At 52.5% G+C, this 17,589-nt stretch overlaps 52 non-coding genes across 52 annotated transcripts; 39 read left to right on the top strand and 13 right to left on the bottom strand.

Annotated features, from left to right (window-relative positions):
- Window positions 1–2: 2 nt before the first annotated feature.
- Window positions 3–74, bottom strand: Trnap-agg (transfer RNA proline (anticodon AGG)). The gene has a single exon. It is a non-coding gene; the product is annotated as a tRNA-Pro (tRNA).
- A 402-nt stretch (window positions 75–476) lies between these two features.
- Trnav-cac (transfer RNA valine (anticodon CAC)) lies at window positions 477–549 on the top strand. Its single transcript has one exon. It is a non-coding gene; the product is annotated as a tRNA-Val (tRNA).
- Window positions 550–707: 158 nt separating this feature from the next.
- Trnav-aac (transfer RNA valine (anticodon AAC)) lies at window positions 708–780 on the top strand. Its single transcript has one exon. It is a non-coding gene; the product is annotated as a tRNA-Val (tRNA).
- A 161-nt stretch (window positions 781–941) lies between these two features.
- Window positions 942–1,011, top strand: Trnav-aac (transfer RNA valine (anticodon AAC)). The gene has a single exon. It is a non-coding gene; the product is annotated as a tRNA-Val (tRNA).
- Window positions 1,012–1,205: 194 nt separating this feature from the next.
- Window positions 1,206–1,277, bottom strand: Trnap-agg (transfer RNA proline (anticodon AGG)). Its single transcript has one exon. It is a non-coding gene; the product is annotated as a tRNA-Pro (tRNA).
- A 402-nt stretch (window positions 1,278–1,679) lies between these two features.
- Window positions 1,680–1,752, top strand: Trnav-cac (transfer RNA valine (anticodon CAC)). Its single transcript has one exon. It is a non-coding gene; the product is annotated as a tRNA-Val (tRNA).
- A 158-nt stretch (window positions 1,753–1,910) lies between these two features.
- Trnav-aac (transfer RNA valine (anticodon AAC)) lies at window positions 1,911–1,983 on the top strand. The gene has a single exon. It is a non-coding gene; the product is annotated as a tRNA-Val (tRNA).
- Window positions 1,984–2,144: 161 nt separating this feature from the next.
- On the top strand, window positions 2,145–2,214 carry Trnav-aac (transfer RNA valine (anticodon AAC)). Its single transcript has one exon. It is a non-coding gene; the product is annotated as a tRNA-Val (tRNA).
- A 194-nt stretch (window positions 2,215–2,408) lies between these two features.
- Window positions 2,409–2,480, bottom strand: Trnap-agg (transfer RNA proline (anticodon AGG)). Its single transcript has one exon. It is a non-coding gene; the product is annotated as a tRNA-Pro (tRNA).
- A 402-nt stretch (window positions 2,481–2,882) lies between these two features.
- Window positions 2,883–2,955, top strand: Trnav-cac (transfer RNA valine (anticodon CAC)). The gene has a single exon. It is a non-coding gene; the product is annotated as a tRNA-Val (tRNA).
- Window positions 2,956–3,113: 158 nt separating this feature from the next.
- On the top strand, window positions 3,114–3,186 carry Trnav-aac (transfer RNA valine (anticodon AAC)). Its single transcript has one exon. It is a non-coding gene; the product is annotated as a tRNA-Val (tRNA).
- A 161-nt stretch (window positions 3,187–3,347) lies between these two features.
- On the top strand, window positions 3,348–3,417 carry Trnav-aac (transfer RNA valine (anticodon AAC)). Its single transcript has one exon. It is a non-coding gene; the product is annotated as a tRNA-Val (tRNA).
- A 194-nt stretch (window positions 3,418–3,611) lies between these two features.
- Window positions 3,612–3,683, bottom strand: Trnap-agg (transfer RNA proline (anticodon AGG)). Its single transcript has one exon. It is a non-coding gene; the product is annotated as a tRNA-Pro (tRNA).
- A 402-nt stretch (window positions 3,684–4,085) lies between these two features.
- Trnav-cac (transfer RNA valine (anticodon CAC)) lies at window positions 4,086–4,158 on the top strand. The gene has a single exon. It is a non-coding gene; the product is annotated as a tRNA-Val (tRNA).
- Window positions 4,159–4,316: 158 nt separating this feature from the next.
- On the top strand, window positions 4,317–4,389 carry Trnav-aac (transfer RNA valine (anticodon AAC)). Its single transcript has one exon. It is a non-coding gene; the product is annotated as a tRNA-Val (tRNA).
- A 158-nt stretch (window positions 4,390–4,547) lies between these two features.
- Window positions 4,548–4,620, top strand: Trnav-aac (transfer RNA valine (anticodon AAC)). Its single transcript has one exon. It is a non-coding gene; the product is annotated as a tRNA-Val (tRNA).
- A 194-nt stretch (window positions 4,621–4,814) lies between these two features.
- Window positions 4,815–4,886, bottom strand: Trnap-agg (transfer RNA proline (anticodon AGG)). Its single transcript has one exon. It is a non-coding gene; the product is annotated as a tRNA-Pro (tRNA).
- A 402-nt stretch (window positions 4,887–5,288) lies between these two features.
- Trnav-cac (transfer RNA valine (anticodon CAC)) lies at window positions 5,289–5,361 on the top strand. Its single transcript has one exon. It is a non-coding gene; the product is annotated as a tRNA-Val (tRNA).
- A 158-nt stretch (window positions 5,362–5,519) lies between these two features.
- Window positions 5,520–5,592, top strand: Trnav-aac (transfer RNA valine (anticodon AAC)). Its single transcript has one exon. It is a non-coding gene; the product is annotated as a tRNA-Val (tRNA).
- A 158-nt stretch (window positions 5,593–5,750) lies between these two features.
- Trnav-aac (transfer RNA valine (anticodon AAC)) lies at window positions 5,751–5,823 on the top strand. The gene has a single exon. It is a non-coding gene; the product is annotated as a tRNA-Val (tRNA).
- A 668-nt stretch (window positions 5,824–6,491) lies between these two features.
- Window positions 6,492–6,564, top strand: Trnav-cac (transfer RNA valine (anticodon CAC)). Its single transcript has one exon. It is a non-coding gene; the product is annotated as a tRNA-Val (tRNA).
- A 158-nt stretch (window positions 6,565–6,722) lies between these two features.
- Window positions 6,723–6,795, top strand: Trnav-aac (transfer RNA valine (anticodon AAC)). The gene has a single exon. It is a non-coding gene; the product is annotated as a tRNA-Val (tRNA).
- A 158-nt stretch (window positions 6,796–6,953) lies between these two features.
- Window positions 6,954–7,026, top strand: Trnav-aac (transfer RNA valine (anticodon AAC)). The gene has a single exon. It is a non-coding gene; the product is annotated as a tRNA-Val (tRNA).
- Window positions 7,027–7,220: 194 nt separating this feature from the next.
- Window positions 7,221–7,292, bottom strand: Trnap-agg (transfer RNA proline (anticodon AGG)). The gene has a single exon. It is a non-coding gene; the product is annotated as a tRNA-Pro (tRNA).
- A 402-nt stretch (window positions 7,293–7,694) lies between these two features.
- Trnav-cac (transfer RNA valine (anticodon CAC)) lies at window positions 7,695–7,767 on the top strand. Its single transcript has one exon. It is a non-coding gene; the product is annotated as a tRNA-Val (tRNA).
- Window positions 7,768–7,925: 158 nt separating this feature from the next.
- Trnav-aac (transfer RNA valine (anticodon AAC)) lies at window positions 7,926–7,998 on the top strand. The gene has a single exon. It is a non-coding gene; the product is annotated as a tRNA-Val (tRNA).
- A 668-nt stretch (window positions 7,999–8,666) lies between these two features.
- On the top strand, window positions 8,667–8,739 carry Trnav-cac (transfer RNA valine (anticodon CAC)). Its single transcript has one exon. It is a non-coding gene; the product is annotated as a tRNA-Val (tRNA).
- A 158-nt stretch (window positions 8,740–8,897) lies between these two features.
- On the top strand, window positions 8,898–8,970 carry Trnav-aac (transfer RNA valine (anticodon AAC)). Its single transcript has one exon. It is a non-coding gene; the product is annotated as a tRNA-Val (tRNA).
- Window positions 8,971–9,164: 194 nt separating this feature from the next.
- On the bottom strand, window positions 9,165–9,236 carry Trnap-agg (transfer RNA proline (anticodon AGG)). The gene has a single exon. It is a non-coding gene; the product is annotated as a tRNA-Pro (tRNA).
- A 402-nt stretch (window positions 9,237–9,638) lies between these two features.
- Trnav-cac (transfer RNA valine (anticodon CAC)) lies at window positions 9,639–9,711 on the top strand. The gene has a single exon. It is a non-coding gene; the product is annotated as a tRNA-Val (tRNA).
- A 158-nt stretch (window positions 9,712–9,869) lies between these two features.
- Trnai-aau (transfer RNA isoleucine (anticodon AAU)) lies at window positions 9,870–9,942 on the top strand. The gene has a single exon. It is a non-coding gene; the product is annotated as a tRNA-Ile (tRNA).
- A 194-nt stretch (window positions 9,943–10,136) lies between these two features.
- Trnap-agg (transfer RNA proline (anticodon AGG)) lies at window positions 10,137–10,208 on the bottom strand. Its single transcript has one exon. It is a non-coding gene; the product is annotated as a tRNA-Pro (tRNA).
- Window positions 10,209–10,610: 402 nt separating this feature from the next.
- On the top strand, window positions 10,611–10,683 carry Trnav-cac (transfer RNA valine (anticodon CAC)). Its single transcript has one exon. It is a non-coding gene; the product is annotated as a tRNA-Val (tRNA).
- Window positions 10,684–10,841: 158 nt separating this feature from the next.
- Window positions 10,842–10,914, top strand: Trnav-aac (transfer RNA valine (anticodon AAC)). Its single transcript has one exon. It is a non-coding gene; the product is annotated as a tRNA-Val (tRNA).
- A 194-nt stretch (window positions 10,915–11,108) lies between these two features.
- On the bottom strand, window positions 11,109–11,180 carry Trnap-agg (transfer RNA proline (anticodon AGG)). The gene has a single exon. It is a non-coding gene; the product is annotated as a tRNA-Pro (tRNA).
- Window positions 11,181–11,582: 402 nt separating this feature from the next.
- Window positions 11,583–11,655, top strand: Trnav-cac (transfer RNA valine (anticodon CAC)). Its single transcript has one exon. It is a non-coding gene; the product is annotated as a tRNA-Val (tRNA).
- A 158-nt stretch (window positions 11,656–11,813) lies between these two features.
- Window positions 11,814–11,886, top strand: Trnav-aac (transfer RNA valine (anticodon AAC)). The gene has a single exon. It is a non-coding gene; the product is annotated as a tRNA-Val (tRNA).
- Window positions 11,887–12,044: 158 nt separating this feature from the next.
- Window positions 12,045–12,117, top strand: Trnav-aac (transfer RNA valine (anticodon AAC)). Its single transcript has one exon. It is a non-coding gene; the product is annotated as a tRNA-Val (tRNA).
- Window positions 12,118–12,311: 194 nt separating this feature from the next.
- Trnap-agg (transfer RNA proline (anticodon AGG)) lies at window positions 12,312–12,383 on the bottom strand. Its single transcript has one exon. It is a non-coding gene; the product is annotated as a tRNA-Pro (tRNA).
- Window positions 12,384–12,785: 402 nt separating this feature from the next.
- Trnav-cac (transfer RNA valine (anticodon CAC)) lies at window positions 12,786–12,858 on the top strand. The gene has a single exon. It is a non-coding gene; the product is annotated as a tRNA-Val (tRNA).
- Window positions 12,859–13,016: 158 nt separating this feature from the next.
- Window positions 13,017–13,089, top strand: Trnav-aac (transfer RNA valine (anticodon AAC)). The gene has a single exon. It is a non-coding gene; the product is annotated as a tRNA-Val (tRNA).
- Window positions 13,090–13,757: 668 nt separating this feature from the next.
- Window positions 13,758–13,830, top strand: Trnav-cac (transfer RNA valine (anticodon CAC)). The gene has a single exon. It is a non-coding gene; the product is annotated as a tRNA-Val (tRNA).
- A 158-nt stretch (window positions 13,831–13,988) lies between these two features.
- On the top strand, window positions 13,989–14,061 carry Trnav-aac (transfer RNA valine (anticodon AAC)). Its single transcript has one exon. It is a non-coding gene; the product is annotated as a tRNA-Val (tRNA).
- Window positions 14,062–14,255: 194 nt separating this feature from the next.
- Window positions 14,256–14,327, bottom strand: Trnap-agg (transfer RNA proline (anticodon AGG)). The gene has a single exon. It is a non-coding gene; the product is annotated as a tRNA-Pro (tRNA).
- A 402-nt stretch (window positions 14,328–14,729) lies between these two features.
- On the top strand, window positions 14,730–14,802 carry Trnav-cac (transfer RNA valine (anticodon CAC)). Its single transcript has one exon. It is a non-coding gene; the product is annotated as a tRNA-Val (tRNA).
- A 158-nt stretch (window positions 14,803–14,960) lies between these two features.
- Window positions 14,961–15,033, top strand: Trnai-aau (transfer RNA isoleucine (anticodon AAU)). Its single transcript has one exon. It is a non-coding gene; the product is annotated as a tRNA-Ile (tRNA).
- A 194-nt stretch (window positions 15,034–15,227) lies between these two features.
- On the bottom strand, window positions 15,228–15,299 carry Trnap-agg (transfer RNA proline (anticodon AGG)). Its single transcript has one exon. It is a non-coding gene; the product is annotated as a tRNA-Pro (tRNA).
- A 402-nt stretch (window positions 15,300–15,701) lies between these two features.
- On the top strand, window positions 15,702–15,774 carry Trnav-cac (transfer RNA valine (anticodon CAC)). The gene has a single exon. It is a non-coding gene; the product is annotated as a tRNA-Val (tRNA).
- Window positions 15,775–15,932: 158 nt separating this feature from the next.
- Window positions 15,933–16,005, top strand: Trnav-aac (transfer RNA valine (anticodon AAC)). Its single transcript has one exon. It is a non-coding gene; the product is annotated as a tRNA-Val (tRNA).
- A 668-nt stretch (window positions 16,006–16,673) lies between these two features.
- Window positions 16,674–16,746, top strand: Trnav-cac (transfer RNA valine (anticodon CAC)). Its single transcript has one exon. It is a non-coding gene; the product is annotated as a tRNA-Val (tRNA).
- A 158-nt stretch (window positions 16,747–16,904) lies between these two features.
- Trnav-aac (transfer RNA valine (anticodon AAC)) lies at window positions 16,905–16,977 on the top strand. Its single transcript has one exon. It is a non-coding gene; the product is annotated as a tRNA-Val (tRNA).
- Window positions 16,978–17,171: 194 nt separating this feature from the next.
- Window positions 17,172–17,243, bottom strand: Trnap-agg (transfer RNA proline (anticodon AGG)). Its single transcript has one exon. It is a non-coding gene; the product is annotated as a tRNA-Pro (tRNA).
- Window positions 17,244–17,589: the final 346 nt, after the last annotated feature.

Below are 17,589 nucleotides of genomic sequence, written 5' to 3'. Positions count from 1 at the left end.
TAGGGCTCGTCCGGGATTTGAACCCGGGACCTCCTGCACCCTAAGCAGGAATCATACCCCTAGACCAACGAGCCCTGTGGCACGTCGAATGCCAGTTATTCCAGTCCCTCGATGTCTTCCAGGGTGCTCTGGAAGTCTCGTTTAGGCTGGCGGGATGGGGGCGACGCGAATTCCCGCGGTCGGCGGCCTTCCTGGGCTATTGGTACCTTCATGTAGAGCTGCCCCTGGGCTCGCATTGCCTGCTGCTGAGAAAGTGATTGCTTTTGCTGATATGACTTGCAATAACGACTGCGCGAAACGCCGCTATCTCGTTAGGGGTGCTACGGCAGACACCCTCTCGAGAACCCCGAAGACTTCTTGAGCCCTCGGCTGCGATGGGTTCCAGGCTGACAAAAGAACTGTCGTGTGTGCATTCGCGGATGAGAGAAAGGCTGAGGCAAGTTCGAGTGAACAAGGATGGACTCCTCGGCTCCGTCGTTTCCGTAGTGTAGCGGTTATCACGTCTGCTTCACACGCAGAAGGTCCCCGGTTCGATCCCGGGCGGGAGCAGTATTTTCCTGCCTATGCCGTATTGTACTCCAGTGAGCCTCGTCGTGTGTGCATCTGCTGCATGTCCCTTCGTTTTGCAAGTACCACATTTATTGAATTTTTTAGTTACGATGGCAACATCACTACAAGTTGTCTGTGAAGTAAGGTGCACTCAAGCAGTTTCCGTGGTGTAGCGGTTATCACGTCTGCCTAACACGCAGAAGGTCCCCGGTTCGATCCCGGGCGGGAACAGTATTTTCCTGCCTATGTCGTATTGTACTCCAGTGAGCCTCGTCGTGTGTGCATCTGCTGCATGTCCCTTCGTTTTGCAAGTACCACATTTATTGAATTTTTTAGTTACGATGGCAACATCACTACAAGTTGTCTGTGAAGTAAGGTGCACTCAAGCAGTTTCCGTGGTGTAGAGGTTATCACGTCTGCCTAACACGCAGAAGGTCCCCGGTTCGATCCCGGGCAGAAAAACTTTTTCATCACTTTAAGCAAGACTTACTAACATGCATCTGCTACCATCTGTACCCGAAACCTTCGTAATTGCCTTCATGCGTCGGACCAGAGTGTCAATTGCTCACATCAAATAAGAAATTCATTTGATATTGGCGGCGAGCTTTTTGCGCTGACTCAGCCACTGACGTGCGATCAGTTTGCACAAAACGCTAGGGCTCGTCCGGGATTTGAACCCGGGACCTCCTGCACCCTAAGCAGGAATCATACCCCTAGACCAACGAGCCCTGTGGCACGTCGAATGCCAGTTATTCCAGTCCCTCGATGTCTTCCAGGGTGCTCTGGAAGTCTCGTTTAGGCTGGCGGGATGGGGGCGACGCGAATTCCCGCGGTCGGCGGCCTTCCTGGGCTATTGGTACCTTCATGTAGAGCTGCCCCTGGGCTCGCACTGCCTGCTGCTGAGAAAGTGATTGCTTTTGCTAATATGACTTGCAATAACGACTGCGCGAAACGCCGCTATCTCGTTAGGGGTGCTACGGCAGACACCCTCTCGAGAACCCCGAAGACTTCTTGAGCCCTCGGCTGCGATGGGTTCCAGGCTGACAAAAGAACTGTCGTGTGTGCATTCGCGGATGAGAGAAAGGCTGAGGCAAGTTCGAGTGAACAAGGATGGACTCCTCGGCTCCGTCGTTTCCGTAGTGCAGCGGTTATCACGTCTGCTTCACACGCAGAAGGTCCCCGGTTCGATTCCGGGCGGGAACAGTATTTTCCTGCCTATGCCGTATTGTACTCCAGTGAGCCTCGTCGTGTGTGCATCTGCTGCATGTCCCTTCGTTTTGCAAGTACCACATTTATTGAATTTTTTAGTTACGATGGCAACATCACTACAAGTTGTCTGTGAAGTAGGGTGCACTCAAGCAGTTTCCGTGGTGTAGCGGTTATCACGTCTGCCTAACACGCAGAAGGTCCCCGGTTCGATCCCGGGCGGGAACAGTATTTTCCTGCCTATGTCGTATTGTACTCCAGTGAGTCTCGTCGTGTGTGCATCTGCTGCATGTCCCTTCGTTTTGCAAGTACCACATTTATTGAATTTTTTAGTTACGATGGCAACATCACTACAAGTTGTCTGTGAAGTAAGGTGCACTCAAGCAGTTTCCGTGGTGTAGAGGTTATCACGTCTGCCTAACACGCAGAAGGTCCCCGGTTCGATCCCGGGCAGAAAAACTTTTTCATCACTTTAAGCAAGACTTACTAACATGCATCTGCTACCATCTGTACCCGAAACCTTCGTAATTGCCTTCATGCGTCGGACCAGAGTGTCAATTGCTCACATCAAATAAGAAATTCATTTGATATTGGCGGCGAGCTTTTTGCGCTGACTCAGCCACTGACGTGCGATCAGTTTGCACAAAACGCTAGGGCTCGTCCGGGATTTGAACCCGGGACCTCCTGCACCCTAAGCAGGAATCATACCCCTAGACCAACGAGCCCTGTGGCACGTCGAATGCCAGTTATTCCAGTCCCTCGATGTCTTCCAGGGTGCTCTGGAAGTCTCGTTTAGGCTGGCGGGATGGGGGCGACGCGAATTCCCGCGGTCGGCGGCCTTCCTGGGCTATTGGTACCTTCATGTAGAGCTGCCCCTGGGCTCGCACTGCCTGCTGCTGAGAAAGTGATTGCTTTTGCTGATATGACTTGCAATAACGACTGCGCGAAACGCCGCTATCTCGTTAGGGGTGCTACGGCAGACACCCTCTCGAGAACCCCGAAGACTTCTTGAGCCCTCGGCTGCGATGGGTTCCAGGCTGACAAAAGAACTGTCGTGTGTGCATTCGCGGATGAGAGAAAGGCTGAGGCAAGTTCGAGTGAACAAGGATGGACTCCTCGGCTCCGTCGTTTCCGTAGTGCAGCGGTTATCACGTCTGCTTCACACGCAGAAGGTCCCCGGTTCGATTCCGGGCGGGAACAGTATTTTCCTGCCTATGCCGTATTGTACTCCAGTGAGCCTCGTCGTGTGTGCATCTGCTGCATGTCCCTTCGTTTTGCAAGTACCACATTTATTGAATTTTTTAGTTACGATGGCAACATCACTACAAGTTGTCTGTGAAGTAAGGTGCACTCAAGCAGTTTCCGTGGTGTAGCGGTTATCACGTCTGCCTAACACGCAGAAGGTCCCCGGTTCGATCCCGGGCGGGAACAGTATTTTCCTGCCTATGTCGTATTGTACTCCAGTGAGTCTCGTCGTGTGTGCATCTGCTGCATGTCCCTTCGTTTTGCAAGTACCACATTTATTGAATTTTTTAGTTACGATGGCAACATCACTAAAAGTTGTCTGTGAAGTAAGGTGCACTCAAGCAGTTTCCGTGGTGTAGAGGTTATCACGTCTGCCTAACACGCAGAAGGTCCCCGGTTCGATCCCGGGCAGAAAAACTTTTTCATCACTTTAAGCAAGACTTACTAACATGCATCTGCTACCATCTGTACCCGAAACCTTCGTAATTGCCTTCATGCGTCGGACCAGAGTGTCAATTGCTCACATCAAATAAGAAATTCATTTGATATTGGCGGCGAGCTTTTTGCGCTGACTCAGCCACTGACGTGCGATCAGTTTGCACAAAACGCTAGGGCTCGTCCGGGATTTGAACCCGGGACCTCCTGCACCCTAAGCAGGAATCATACCCCTAGACCAACGAGCCCTGTGGCACGTCGAATGCCAGTTATTCCAGTCCCTCGATGTCTTCCAGGGTGCTCTGGAAGTCTCGTTTAGGCTGGCGGGATGGGGGCGACGCGAATTCCCGCGGTCGGCGGCCTTCCTGGGCTATTGGTACCTTCATGTAGAGCTGCCCCTGGGCTCGCACTGCCTGCTGCTGAGAAAGTGATTGCTTTTGCTGATATGACTTGCAATAACGACTGCGCGAAACGCCGCTATCTCGTTAGGGGTGCTACGGCAGACACCCTCTCGAGAACCCCGAAGACTTCTTGAGCCCTCGGCTGCGATGGGTTCCAGGCTGACAAAAGAACTGTCGTGTGTGCATTCGCGGATGAGAGAAAGGCTGAGGCAAGTTCGAGTGAACAAGGATGGACTCCTCGGCTCCGTCGTTTCCGTAGTGCAGCGGTTATCACGTCTGCTTCACACGCAGAAGGTCCCCGGTTCGATTCCGGGCGGGAACTGTATTTTCCTGCCTATGCCGTATTGTACTCCAGTGAGCCTCGTCGTGTGTGCATCTGCTGCATGTCCCTTCGTTTTGCAAGTACCACATTTATTGAATTTTTTAGTTACGATGGCAACATCACTACAAGTTGTCTGTGAAGTAAGGTGCACTCAAGCAGTTTCCGTGGTGTAGCGGTTATCACGTCTGCCTAACACGCAGAAGGTCCCCGGTTCGATCCCGGGCGGGAACAGTATTTTCCTGCCTATGTCGTATTGTACTCCAGTGAGTCTCGTCGTGTGTGCATCTGCTGCATGTCCCTTCGTTTTGCAAGTACCACATTTATTGAATTTTTTAGTTACGATGGCAACATCACTAAAAGTTGTCTGTGAAGTAAGGTGCACTCAAGCAGTTTCCGTGGTGTAGCGGTTATCACGTCTGCCTAACACGCAGAAGGTCCCCGGTTCGATCCCGGGCAGAAACACTTTTTCGTCACTTTAAGCAAGACTTACTAACATGCATCTGCTACCATCTGTACCCGAAACCTTCGTAATTGCCTTCATGCGTCGGACCAGAGTGTCAATTGCTCACATCAAATAAGAAATTCATTTGATATTGGCGGCGAGCTTTTTGCGCTGACTCAGCCACTGACGTGCGATCAGTTTGCACAAAACGCTAGGGCTCGTCCGGGATTTGAACCCGGGACCTCCTGCACCCTAAGCAGGAATCATACCCCTAGACCAACGAGCCCTGTGGCACGTCGAATGCCAGTTATTCCAGTCCCTCGATGTCTTCCAGGGTGCTCTGGAAGTCTCGTTTAGGCTGGCGGGATGGGGGCGACGCGAATTCCCGCGGTCGGCGGCCTTCCTGGGCTATTGGTACCTTCATGTAGAGCTGCCCCTGGGCTCGCACTGCCTGCTGCTGAGAAAGTGATTGCTTTTGCTGATATGACTTGCAATAACGACTGCGCGAAACGCCGCTATCTCGTTAGGGGTGCTACGGCAGACACCCTCTCGAGAACCCCGAAGACTTCTTGAGCCCTCGGCTGCGATGGGTTCCAGGCTGACAAAAGAACTGTCGTGTGTGCATTCGCGGATGAGAGAAAGGCTGAGGCAAGTTCGAGTGAACAAGGATGGACTCCTCGGCTCCGTCGTTTCCGTAGTGTAGCGGTTATCACGTCTGCTTCACACGCAGAAGGTCCCCGGTTCGATCCCGGGCGGGAACAGTATTTTCCTGCCTATGCCGTATTGTACTCCAGTGAGCCTCGTCGTGTGTGCATCTGCTGCATGTCCCTTCGTTTTGCAAGTACCACATTTATTGAATTTTTTAGTTACGATGGCAACATCACTACAAGTTGTCTGTGAAGTAAGGTGCACTCAAGCAGTTTCCGTGGTGTAGCGGTTATCACGTCTGCCTAACACGCAGAAGGTCCCCGGTTCGATCCCGGGCGGGAACAGTATTTTCCTGCCTATGTCGTATTGTACTCCAGTGAGCCTCGTCGTGTGTGCATCTGCTGCATGTCCCTTCGTTTTGCAAGTACCACATTTATTGAATTTTTTAGTTACGATGGCAACATCACTACAAGTTGTCTGTGAAGTAAGGTGCACTCAAGCAGTTTCCGTGGTGTAGCGGTTATCACGTCTGCCTAACACGCAGAAGGTCCCCGGTTCGATCCCGGGCGGAAACACTTTTTCATCACTTTAAGCAAGACTTACTAACATGCATCTGCTACCATCTGTACCCGAAACCTTCGTAATTGCCTTCATGCGTCGGACCAGTGTGTCAATTGCTCACATCAAATAAGAAATTCATTTGATATTGGCGGCGAGCTTTTTGCGCTGACTCAGCCACTGACGTGCGATCAGTTTGCACAAAACGCTAGGGCTCGTCCGGGATTTGAACCCGGGACCTCCTGCACCCTAAGCAGGAATCATACACCTAGACCAACCAGCCCTGTGGCACGTCGAATGCCAGTTATTCCAGTCCCTCGATGTCTTCCAGGGTGCTCTGGAAGTCTCGTTTAGGCTGGCGGGATGGGGGCGGCGCGAATTCCCGCGGTCGGCGGCCTTCCTGGGCTATTGGTACCTTCATGTAGAGGTGCCCCTGGGCTCGCACTGCCTGCTGCTGAGAAAGTGATTGCTTTTGCTGATATGACTTGCAATAACGACTGCGCGAAACGCCGCTATCTCGTTAGGGGTGCTACGGCAGACACCCTCTCGAGAACCCCGAAGACTTCTTGAGCCCTCGGCTGCGATGGGTTCCAGGCTGACAAAAGAACTGTCGTGTGTGCATTCGCGGATGAGAGAAAGGCTGAGGCAAGTTCGAGTGAACAAGGATGGACTCCTCGGCTCCGTCGTTTCCGTAGTGTAGCGGTTATCACGTCTGCTTCACACGCAGAAGGTCCCCGGTTCGTTTCCGGGCGGGAACAGTATTTTCCTGCCTATGCCGTATTGTACTCCAGTGAGCCTCGTCGTGTGTGCATCTGCTGCATGTCCCTTCGTTTTGCAAGTACCACATTTATTGAATTTTTTAGTTACGATGGCAACATCACTACAAGTTGTCTGTGAAGTAAGGTGCACTCAAGCAGTTTCCGTGGTGTAGCGGTTATCACGTCTGCCTAACACGCAGAAGGTCCCCGGTTCGATCCCGGGCGGGAACAGTATTTTCCTGCCTATGCCGTATTGTACTCCAGTGAGCCTCGTCGTGTGTGCATCTGCTGCATGTCCCTTCGTTTTGCAAGTACCACATTTATTGAATTTTTTAGTTACGATGGCAACATCACTACAAGTTGTCTGTGAAGTAAGGTGCACTCAAGCAGTTTCCGTGGTGTAGCGGTTATCACGTCTGCCTAACACGCAGAAAGTCCCCGGTTCGATCCCGGGCGGAAACACTTTTTCATCACTTTAAGCAAGACTTACTAACATGCATCTGCTACCATCTGTACCCGAAACCTTCGTAATTGCCTTCATGCGTCGGACCAGAGTGTCAATTGCTCACATCAAATAAGAAGTTCATTTGATATTAACGGCGAGCTTTTTGCGCTGACTCAGCCACTGACGTGCGATCAGTTTGCACAAAACGCTAGGGCTCGTCCGGGATTTGAACCCGGGACCTCCTGCACCCTAAGCAGGAATCATACCCCTAGACCAACGAGCCCTGTGGCACGTCGAATGCCAGTTATTCCAGTCCCTCGATGTCTTCCAGGGTGCTCTGGAAGTGTCGTTTAGGCTGGCGGGATGGGGGCGACGCGAATTCCCGCGGTCGGCGGCCTTCCTGGGCTATTGGTACCTTCATGTAGAGCTGCCCCTGGGCTCGCACTGCCTGCTGCTGAGAAAGTGATTGCTTTTGCTGATATGACTTGCAATAACGACTGCGCGAAACGCCGCTATCTCGTTAGGGGTGCTACGGCAGACACCCTCTCGAGAACCCCGAAGACTTCTTGAGCCCTCGGCTGCGATGGGTTCCAGGCTGACAAAAGAACTGTCGTGTGTGCATTCGCGGATGAGAGAAAGGCTGAGGCAAGTTCGAGTGAACAAGGATGGACTCCTCGGCTCCGTCGTTTCCGTAGTGTAGCGGTTATCACGTCTGCTTCACACGCAGAAGGTCCCCGGTTCGATTCCGGGCGGGAACAGTATTTTCCTGCCTATGCCGTATTGTACTCCAGTGAGCCTCGTCGTGTGCGCATCTGCTGCATGTCCCTTCGTTTTGCAAGTACCACATTTATTGAATTTTTTAGTTACGATGGCAACATCACTACAAGTTGTCTGTGAAGTAAGGTGCACTCAAGCAGTTTCCGTGGTGTAGCGGTTATCACGTCTGCCTAACACGCAGAAGGTCCCCGGTTCGATCCCGGGCGGAAACACTTTTTCATCACTTTAAGCAAGACTTACTAACATGCATCTGCTACCATCTGTACCCGAAACCTTCGTAATTGCCTTCATGCGTCGGACCAGTGTGTCAATTGCTCACATCAAATAAGAAATTCATTTGATATTGGCGGCGAGCTTTTTGCGCTGACTCAGCCACTGACGTGCGATCAGTTTGCACAAAACGCTAGGGCTCGTCCGGGATTTGAACCCGGGACCTCCTGCACCCTAAGCAGGAATCATACACCTAGACCAACCAGCCCTGTGGCACGTCGAATGCCAGTTATTCCAGTCCCTCGATGTCTTCCAGGGTGCTCTGGAAGTCTCGTTTAGGCTGGCGGGATGGGGGCGGCGCGAATTCCCGCGGTCGGCGGCCTTCCTGGGCTATTGGTACCTTCATGTAGAGGTGCCCCTGGGCTCGCACTGCCTGCTGCTGAGAAAGTGATTGCTTTTGCTGATATGACTTGCAATAACGATTGCGCGAAACGCCGCTATCTCGTTAGGGGTGCTACGGCAGACACCCTCTCGAGAACCCCGAAGACTTCTTGAGCCCTCGGCTGCGATGGGTTCCAGGCTGACAAAAGAACTGTCGTGTGTGCATTCGCGGATGAGAGAAAGGCTGAGGCAAGTTCGAGTGAACAAGGATGGACTCCTCGGCTCCGTCGTTTCCGTAGTGTAGCGGTTATCACGTCTGCTTCACACGCAGAAGGTCCCCGGTTCGATCCCGGGCGGGAACAGTATTTTCCTGCCTATGCCGTATTGTACTCCAGTGAGCCTCGTCGTGTGTGCATCTGCTGCATGTCCCTTCGTTTTGCAAGTACCACATTTATTGAATTTTTTAGTTACGATGGCAACATCACTACAAGTTGTCTGTGAAGTAATGTGCACTCAAGCAGTTTCTGTGGTGTAGCGGTTATCACGTCTGCCTAACACGCAGAAGGTCCCCGGTTCGATCCCGGGCGGAAACACTTTTTCATCACTTTAAGCAAGACTTACTAACATGCATCTGCTACCATCTGTACCCGAAATCTTCGTAATTGAATTCATGCGTCGGACCAGAGTGTCCATTGCTCACATCAAATAAGAGATTCATTTGATATTGGCGGCGAGCTTTTTGCGCTGACTCAGCCACTGACGTGCGATCAGTTTGCACAAAACGCTAGGGCTCGTCCGGGATTTGAACCCGGGACCTCCTGCACCCTAAGCAGGAATCATACCCCTAGACCAACGAGCCCTGTGGCACGTCGAATGCCAGTTATTCCAGTCCCTCGATGTCTTCCAGGGTGCTCTGGAAGTCTCGTTTAGGCTGGCGGGATGGGGGCGGCGCGAATTCCCGCGGTCGGCGGCCTTCCTGGGCTATTGGTACCTTCATGTAGAGCTGCCCCTGGGCTCGCACTGCCTGCTGCTGAGAAAGTGATTGCTTTTGCTGATATGACTTGCAATAACGACTGCGCGAAACGCCGCTATCTCGTTAGGGGTGCTACGGCAGACACCCTCTCGAGAACCCCGAAGACTTCTTGAGCCCTCGGCTGCGATGGGTTCCAGGCTGACAAAAGAACTGTCGTGTGTGCATTCGCGGATGAGAGAAAGGCTGAGGCAAGTTCGAGTGAACAAGGATGGACTCCTCGGCTCCGTCGTTTCCGTAGTGTAGCGGTTATCACGTCTGCTTCACACGCAGAAGGTCCCCGGTTCGATCCCGGGCGGGAACAGTATTTTCCTGCCTATGCCGTATTGTACTCCAGTGAGCCTCGTCGTGTGTGCATCTGCTGCATGTCCCTTCGTTTTGCAAGTACCACATTTATTGAATTTTTTAGTTACGATGGCAACATCACTATAAGTTGTCTGTGAAGTAAGGTGCACTCAAGCAGTTTCCGTGGTGTAGCGGTTATCACGTCTGCCTAATACGCAGAAGGTCCCCGGTTCGATCCCGGGCGGAAACACTTTTTCATCACTTTAAGCAAGACTTACTAACATGCATCTGCTACCATCTGTACCCGAAACCTTCGTAATTGCCTTCATGCGTCGGACCAGAGTGTCAATTGCTCACATCAAATAAGAAATTCATTTGACATTGGTGGCGAGCTTTTTGCGCTGACTCAGCCACTGACGTGCGATCAGTTTGCACAAAACGCTAGGGCTCGTCCGGGATTTGAACCCGGGACCTCCTGCACCCTAAGCAGGAATCATACCCCTAGACCAACGAGCCCTGTGGCACGTAGAATGCCAGTTATTCCAGTCCCTCGATGTCTTCCAGGGTGCTCTGGAAGTCTCGTTTAGGCTGGCGGGATGGGGGCGACGCGAATTCCCGCGGTCGGCGGCCTTCCTGGGCTATTGGTACCTTCATGTAGAGCTGCCCCTGGGCTCGCACTGCCTGCTGCTGAGAAAGTGATTGCTTTTGCTGATATGACTTGCAATAACGACTGCGCGAAACGCCGCTATCTCGTTAGGGGTGCTACGGCAGACACCCTCTCGAGAACCCCGAAGACTTCTTGAGCCCTCGGCTGCGATGGGTTCCAGGCTGACAAAAGAACTGTCGTGTGTGCATTCGCGGATGAGAGAAAGGCTGAGGCAAGTTCGAGTGAACAAGGATGGACTCCTCGGCTCCGTCGTTTCCGTAGTGTAGCGGTTATCACGTCTGCTTCACACGCAGAAGGTCCCCGGTTCGATCCCGGGCGGGAACAGTATTTTCCTGCCTATGCCGTATTGTACTCCAGTGAGCCTCGTCGTGTGTGCATCTGCTGCATGTCCCTTCGTTTTGCAAGTACCACATTTATTGAATTTTTTAGTTACGATGGCAACATCACTACAAGTTGTCTGTGAAGTAAGGTGCACTCAAGCAGTTTCCGTGGTGTAGCGGTTATCACGTCTGCCTAACACGCAGAAGGTCCCCGGTTCGATCCCGGGCGGAAACACTTTTTCATCACTTTAAGCAAGACTTACTAACATGCATCTGCTACCATCTGTACCCGAAACCTTCGTAATTGCCTTCATGCGTCGGACCAGTGTGTCAATTGCTCACATCAAATAAGAAATTCATTTGATATTGGCGGCGAGCTTTTTGCGCTGACTCAGCCACTGACGTGCGATCAGTTTGCACAAAACGCTAGGGCTCGTCCGGGATTTGAACCCGGGACCTCCTGCACCCTAAGCAGGAATCATACCCCTAGACCAACGAGCCCTGTGGCACGTCGAATGCCAGTTATTCCAGTCCCTCGATGTCTTCCAGGGTGCTCTGGAAGTGTCGTTTAGGCTGGCGGGATGGGGGCGACGCGAATTCCCGCGGTCGGCGGCCTTCCTGGGCTATTGGTACCTTCATGTAGAGCTGCCCCTGGGCTCGCACTGCCTGCTGCTGAGAAAGTGATTGCTTTTGCTGATATGACTTGCAATAACGACTGCGCGAAACGCCGCTATCTCGTTAGGGGTGCTACGGCAGACACCCTCTCGAGAACCCCGAAGACTTCTTGAGCCCTCGGCTGCGATGGGTTCCAGGCTGACAAAAGAACTGTCGTGTGTGCATTCGCGGATGAGAGAAAGGCTGAGGCAAGTTCGAGTGAACAAGGATGGACTCCTCGGCTCCGTCGTTTCCGTAGTGTAGCGGTTATCACGTCTGCTTCACACGCAGAAGGTCCCCGGTTCGATTCCGGGCGGGAACAGTATTTTCCTGCCTATGCCGTATTGTACTCCAGTGAGCCTCGTCGTGTGCGCATCTGCTGCATGTCCCTTCGTTTTGCAAGTACCACATTTATTGAATTTTTTAGTTACGATGGCAACATCACTACAAGTTGTCTGTGAAGTAAGGTGCACTCAAGCAGTTTCCGTGGTGTAGCGGTTATCACGTCTGCCTAACACGCAGAAGGTCCCCGGTTCGATCCCGGGCGGGAACAGTATTTTCCTGCCTATGCCGTATTGTACTCCAGTGAGCCTCGTCGTGTGTGCATCTGCTGCATGTCCCTTCGTTTTGCAAGTACCACATTTATTGAATTTTTTAGTTACGATGGCAACATCACTACAAGTTGTCTGTGAAGTAAGGTGCACTCAAGCAGTTTCCGTGGTGTAGCGGTTATCACGTCTGCCTAACACGCAGAAAGTCCCCGGTTCGATCCCGGGCGGAAACACTTTTTCATCACTTTAAGCAAGACTTACTAACATGCATCTGCTACCATCTGTACCCGAAACCTTCGTAATTGCCTTCATGCGTCGGACCAGAGTGTCAATTGCTCACATCAAATAAGAAGTTCATTTGATATTAACGGCGAGCTTTTTGCGCTGACTCAGCCACTGACGTGCGATCAGTTTGCACAAAACGCTAGGGCTCGTCCGGGATTTGAACCCGGGACATCCTGCACCCTAAGCAGGAATCATACCCCTAGACCAACGAGCCCTGTGGCACGTCGAATGCCAGTTATTCCAGTCCCTCGATGTCTTCCAGGGTGCTCTGGAAGTCTCGTTTAGGCTGGCGGGATGGGGGCGACGCGAATTCCCGCGGTCGGCGGCCTTCCTGGGCTATTGGTACCTTCATGTAGAGCTGCCCCTGGGCTCGCACTGCCTGCTGCTGAGAAAGTGATTGCTTTTGCTGATATGACTTGCAATAACGACTGCGCGAAACGCCGCTATCTCGTTAGGGGTGCTACGGCAGACACCCTCTCGAGAACCCCGAAGACTTCTTGAGCCCTCGGCTGCGATGGGTTCCAGGCTGACAAAAGAACTGTCGTGTGTGCATTCGCGGATGAGAGAAAGGCTGAGGCAAGTTCGAGTGAACAAGGATGGACTCCTCGGCTCCGTCGTTTCCGTAGTGTAGCGGTTATCACGTCTGCTTCACACGCAGAAGGTCCCCGGTTCGATTCCGGGCGGGAACAGTATTTTCCTGCCTATGCCGTATTGTACTCCAGTGAGCCTCGTCGTGTGTGCATCTGCTGCATGTCCCTTCGTTTTGCAAGTACCACATTTATTGAATTTTTTAGTTACGATGGCAACATCACTACAAGTTGTCTGTGAAGTAAGGTGCACTCAAGCAGTTTCCGTGGTGTAGCGGTTATCACGTCTGCCTAACACGCAGAAGGTCCCCGGTTCGATCCCGGGCGGAAACACTTTTTCATCACTTTAAGCAAGACTTACTAACATGCATCTGCTACCATCTGTACCCGAAACCTTCGTAATTGCCTTCATGCGTCGGACCAGTGTGTCAATTGCTCACATCAAATAAGAAATTCATTTGATATTGGCGGCGAGCTTTTTGCGCTGACTCAGCCACTGACGTGCGATCAGTTTGCACAAAACGCTAGGGCTCGTCCGGGATTTGAACCCGGGACCTCCTGCACCCTAAGCAGGAATCATACACCTAGACCAACCAGCCCTGTGGCACGTCGAATGCCAGTTATTCCAGTCCCTCGATGTCTTCCAGGGTGCTCTGGAAGTCTCGTTTAGGCTGGCGGGATGGGGGCGGCGCGAATTCCCGCGGTCGGCGGCCTTCCTGGGCTATTGGTACCTTCATGTAGAGGTGCCCCTGGGCTCGCACTGCCTGCTGCTGAGAAAGTGATTGCTTTTGCTGATATGACTTGCAATAACGATTGCGCGAAACGCCGCTATCTCGTTAGGGGTGCTACGGCAGACACCCTCTCGAGAACCCCGAAGACTTCTTGAGCCCTCGGCTGCGATGGGTTCCAGGCTGACAAAAGAACTGTCGTGTGTGCATTCGCGGATGAGAGAAAGGCTGAGGCAAGTTCGAGTGAACAAGGATGGACTCCTCGGCTCCGTCGTTTCCGTAGTGTAGCGGTTATCACGTCTGCTTCACACGCAGAAGGTCCCCGGTTCGATCCCGGGCGGGAACAGTATTTTCCTGCCTATGCCGTATTGTACTCCAGTGAGCCTCGTCGTGTGTGCATCTGCTGCATGTCCCTTCGTTTTGCAAGTACCACATTTATTGAATTTTTTAGTTACGATGGCAACATCACTACAAGTTGTCTGTGAAGTAATGTGCACTCAAGCAGTTTCTGTGGTGTAGCGGTTATCACGTCTGCCTAACACGCAGAAGGTCCCCGGTTCGATCCCGGGCGGAAACACTTTTTCATCACTTTAAGCAAGACTTACTAACATGCATCTGCTACCATCTGTACCCGAAATCTTCGTAATTGAATTCATGCGTCGGACCAGAGTGTCCATTGCTCACATCAAATAAGAGATTCATTTGATATTGGCGGCGAGCTTTTTGCGCTGACTCAGCCACTGACGTGCGATCAGTTTGCACAAAACGCTAGGGCTCGTCCGGGATTTGAACCCGGGACCTCCTGCACCCTAAGCAGGAATCATACCCCTAGACCAACGAGCCCTGTGGCACGTCGAATGCCAGTTATTCCAGTCCCTCGATGTCTTCCAGGGTGCTCTGGAAGTCTCGTTTAGGCTGGCGGGATGGGGGCGGCGCGAATTCCCGCGGTCGGCGGCCTTCCTGGGCTATTGGTACCTTCATGTAGAGCTGCCCCTGGGCTCGCACTGCCTGCTGCTGAGAAAGTGATTGCTTTTGCTGATATGACTTGCAATAACGACTGCGCGAAACGCCGCTATCTCGTTAGGGGTGCTACGGCAGACACCCTCTCGAGAACCCCGAAGACTTCTTGAGCCCTCGGCTGCGATGGGTTCCAGGCTGACAAAAGAACTGTCGTGTGTGCATTCGCGGATGAGAGAAAGGCTGAGGCAAGTTCGAGTGAACAAGGATGGACTCCTCGGCTCCGTCGTTTCCGTAGTGTAGCGGTTATCACGTCTGCTTCACACGCAGAAGGTCCCCGGTTCGATCCCGGGCGGGAACAGTATTTTCCTGCCTATGCCGTATTGTACTCCAGTGAGCCTCGTCGTGTGTGCATCTGCTGCATGTCCCTTCGTTTTGCAAGTACCACATTTATTGAATTTTTTAGTTACGATGGCAACATCACTATAAGTTGTCTGTGAAGTAAGGTGCACTCAAGCAGTTTCCGTGGTGTAGCGGTTATCACGTCTGCCTAATACGCAGAAGGTCCCCGGTTCGATCCCGGGCGGAAACACTTTTTCATCACTTTAAGCAAGACTTACTAACATGCATCTGCTACCATCTGTACCCGAAACCTTCGTAATTGCCTTCATGCGTCGGACCAGAGTGTCAATTGCTCACATCAAATAAGAAATTCATTTGACATTGGTGGCGAGCTTTTTGCGCTGACTCAGCCACTGACGTGCGATCAGTTTGCACAAAACGCTAGGGCTCGTCCGGGATTTGAACCCGGGACCTCCTGCACCCTAAGCAGGAATCATACCCCTAGACCAACGAGCCCTGTGGCACGTAGAATGCCAGTTATTCCAGTCCCTCGATGTCTTCCAGGGTGCTCTGGAAGTCTCGTTTAGGCTGGCGGGATGGGGGCGACGCGAATTCCCGCGGTCGGCGGCCTTCCTGGGCTATTGGTACCTTCATGTAGAGCTGCCCCTGGGCTCGCACTGCCTGCTGCTGAGAAAGTGATTGCTTTTGCTGATATGACTTGCAATAACGACTGCGCGAAACGCCGCTATCTCGTTAGGGGTGCTACGGCAGACACCCTCTCGAGAACCCCGAAGACTTCTTGAGCCCTCGGCTGCGATGGGTTCCAGGCTGACAAAAGAACTGTCGTGTGTGCATTCGCGGATGAGAGAAAGGCTGAGGCAAGTTCGAGTGAACAAGGATGGACTCCTCGGCTCCGTCGTTTCCGTAGTGTAGCGGTTATCACGTCTGCTTCACACGCAGAAGGTCCCCGGTTCGATCCCGGGCGGGAACAGTATTTTCCTGCCTATGCCGTATTGTACTCCAGTGAGCCTCGTCGTGTGTGCATCTGCTGCATGTCCCTTCGTTTTGCAAGTACCACATTTATTGAATTTTTTAGTTACGATGGCAACATCACTACAAGTTGTCTGTGAAGTAAGGTGCACTCAAGCAGTTTCCGTGGTGTAGCGGTTATCACGTCTGCCTAACACGCAGAAGGTCCCCGGTTCGATCCCGGGCGGAAACACTTTTTCATCACTTTAAGCAAGACTTACTAACATGCATCTGCTACCATCTGTACCCGAAACCTTCGTAATTGCCTTCATGCGTCGGACCAGTGTGTCAATTGCTCACATCAAATAAGAAATTCATTTGATATTGGCGGCGAGCTTTTTGCGCTGACTCAGCCACTGACGTGCGATCAGTTTGCACAAAACGCTAGGGCTCGTCCGGGATTTGAACCCGGGACCTCCTGCACCCTAAGCAGGAATCATACACCTAGACCAACCAGCCCTGTGGCACGTCGAATGCCAGTTATTCCAGTCCCTCGATGTCTTCCAGGGTGCTCTGGAAGTCTCGTTTAGGCTGGCGGGATGGGGGCGGCGCGAATTCCCGCGGTCGGCGGCCTTCCTGGGCTATTGGTACCTTCATGTAGAGGTGCCCCTGGGCTCGCACTGCCTGCTGCTGAGAAAGTGATTGCTTTTGCTGATATGACTTGCAATAACGATTGCGCGAAACGCCGCTATCTCGTTAGGGGTGCTACGGCAGACACCCTCTCGAGAACCCCGAAGACTTCTTGAGCCCTCGGCTGCGATGGGTTCCAGGCTGACAAAAGAACTGTCGTGTGTGCATTCGCGGATGAGAGAAAGGCTGAGGCAAGTTCGAGTGAACAAGGATGGACTCCTCGGCTCCGTCGTTTCCGTAGTGTAGCGGTTATCACGTCTGCTTCACACGCAGAAGGTCCCCGGTTCGATCCCGGGCGGGAACAGTATTTTCCTGCCTATGCCGTATTGTACTCCAGTGAGCCTCGTCGTGTGTGCATCTGCTGCATGTCCCTTCGTTTTGCAAGTACCACATTTATTGAATTTTTTAGTTACGATGGCAACATCACTACAAGTTGTCTGTGAAGTAATGTGCACTCAAGCAGTTTCTGTGGTGTAGCGGTTATCACGTCTGCCTAACACGCAGAAGGTCCCCGGTTCGATCCCGGGCGGAAACACTTTTTCATCACTTTAAGCAAGACTTACTAACATGCATCTGCTACCATCTGTACCCGAAATCTTCGTAATTGAATTCATGCGTCGGACCAGAGTGTCAATTGCTCACATCAAATAAGAGATTCATTTGATATTGGCGGCGAGCTTTTTGCGCTGACTCAGCCACTGACGTGCGATCAGTTTGCACAAAACGCTAGGGCTCGTCCGGGATTTGAACCCGGGACCTCCTGCACCCTAAGCAGGAATCATACCCCTAGACCAACGAGCCCTGTGGCACGTCGAATGCCAGTTATTCCAGTCCCTCGATGTCTTCCAGGGTGCTCTGGAAGTCTCGTTTAGGCTGGCGGGATGGGGGCGGCGCGAATTCCCGCGGTCGGCGGCCTTCCTGGGCTATTGGTACCTTCATGTAGAGCTGCCCCTGGGCTCGCACTGCCTGCTGCTGAGAAAGTGATTGCTTTTGCTGATATGACTTGCAATAACGACTGCGCGAAACGCCGCTATCTCGTTAGGGGTGCTACGGCAGACACCCTCTCGAGAACCCCGAAGACTTCTTGAGCCCTCGGCTGCGATGGGTTCCAGGCTGACAAAAGAACTGTCGTGTGTGCATTCGCGGA

Source organism: Schistocerca cancellata, chromosome 2 (assembly GCF_023864275.1).
Source record: "Schistocerca cancellata isolate TAMUIC-IGC-003103 chromosome 2, iqSchCanc2.1, whole genome shotgun sequence".
NCBI lineage: Eukaryota > Metazoa > Arthropoda > Insecta > Orthoptera > Acrididae > Schistocerca > Schistocerca cancellata.
This window is presented reverse-complemented; position numbering and strand designations above follow the sequence as displayed.